The sequence below is a fragment of the Bactrocera tryoni genome, unplaced genomic scaffold (assembly GCF_016617805.1).
Source record: "Bactrocera tryoni isolate S06 unplaced genomic scaffold, CSIRO_BtryS06_freeze2 scaffold_11, whole genome shotgun sequence".
In the NCBI taxonomy this organism is placed as follows: domain Eukaryota; kingdom Metazoa; phylum Arthropoda; class Insecta; order Diptera; family Tephritidae; genus Bactrocera; species Bactrocera tryoni.
Window position 1 is genome coordinate 19522065 of NW_024395824.1, and position 1779 is coordinate 19523843.

Consider the following 1779-nt stretch of genomic DNA (forward strand, 5'->3'; position numbering starts at 1 on the left):
AGTCGTACAGGGTTTGTCCGGAAAGTAATAGGACTGATTTTCTTCCGCCGCGACTGTACTTTGGAGCGTGCGCGTACCGACTGGATACGGTGGAGGGCGTTCCTAGCTAATGAACGAGCGGCTGGTCAGTTGTCTCCGAACACCTGGAGTATCAGGATAAACATTTTCGCGCTACGTGTTTCTGTGAGTGGTGCAAGCCGAAAATGCAGCGTTCGTTAGAGCAGAGGTACGCGATTAAATTCTCTGTGAAACTAGGTAAATGTGCGACAGAGACGTTTGATATGATCAAGCCAGCTTACCCAGATGTTGCTTTAGCAAGAGGGGTGTATGTCGCTGGCACCAGATCTTTTTGGGGGACTGGGAAGAGGTCGCTGATGAAGACCGTGATGGGAGACATGCGACTTCCACAAACACCGACAACGTAACTTGTGGGCGCAAAGTTTTAAGCTTAGACCATCGACTAAATAATCGTTTAATTGCACAAATATTAAATTTATTAAAATCTGTGGTTCATGACATTGTTACGGAGCACTTGACCATGCGCATGGTGTGCACGAAGATGGTTCCAAAATTGCACACTGATGACCAGAAATTGCGGCGAGTGGAAGTGTGCCAAGAAAATTTGAATAACGAGACAAAGAGGCAATCCTCCGAGCATTTTGAGACGACAGAGAGGATGCACGCAGCATGCACTTCGGCTCTCAAAGCTATTCCGGAGAATGCCTACCGTTACGCCTTTAATGCATGGGAATCGCGCTGGCAGCCTTTTTTGAAAGTTTTTAAAGAACTGTAACGATTGGTTCAACATATTTTGTGAAATCGACTCTGTCCTATTACTTCCCGGACAAACCCTGTAAATTGAATATTATGAAAACCAAGCCCTTCCAGGCTACTTGCATTCGGTACACACACATACATATTTATATATCACTACATACATATGTTTACATTAACATCTCTTAATCATCAAAAATTATTAGTTTTGCTTAATTCCATCATCTTAACTTGGTTTGAAATATTTCCGATGGGTAAATTTTGGAATAGCATCCTCCGATTTCATGGTTAAATGGGCATGTACGGATAAAGAATGTCCTGCAGATCAAAAAATGTATGCATACAGCTGCTGCTCACTTATGGTTTTTGAGGTATTTGCACATAAAATTCAAAAATTCAACTATTTAAAATGCATAGTTCTCCTATTTGTAATGCATTTTTTCCTATTTATAACGAATTTAACACTCTAATTTTTTACTTTTATATCAACTAACACTTCACTTATTCGTTTCTTTCCATTTATTTTATATTAAATAGTGCAAACATAATTTTTATTCAATATTTAACCTTTGCTTAAAACTTTTTGTTCACACAATAACAAAAAGGTTGCATTCTAACTAATAATCAGTGTTACCTTACGTACATATTTTACAAAAGAACCAAAAGAAATAATAAATAACACATTATTAATTTTCCGCAAGTGAAGGGTCAGTGGGTATAAAAGTTAAGAGTATTGGTGTTAAATGCATCATAAATTGGAGAAACACGCATTTTAAACAGTTGAATTTTTAAACTTTGGTTGCAAATATCTCAAAACCATTAATCAGTGGCAGCTATATAAGTATATATTTTCATGTTCTGGAAGACCTTCTTAATCCGTACATACCCATTCGAACCCCGAAATAGAGAATTGATGTTCGAAATCCCAAGAGTTCCGATAAATACTAAAAGGCAAGGGGAGTGAAGAACTTTCTGTTTTGAAAATTTCATTAATGTACTGAATGA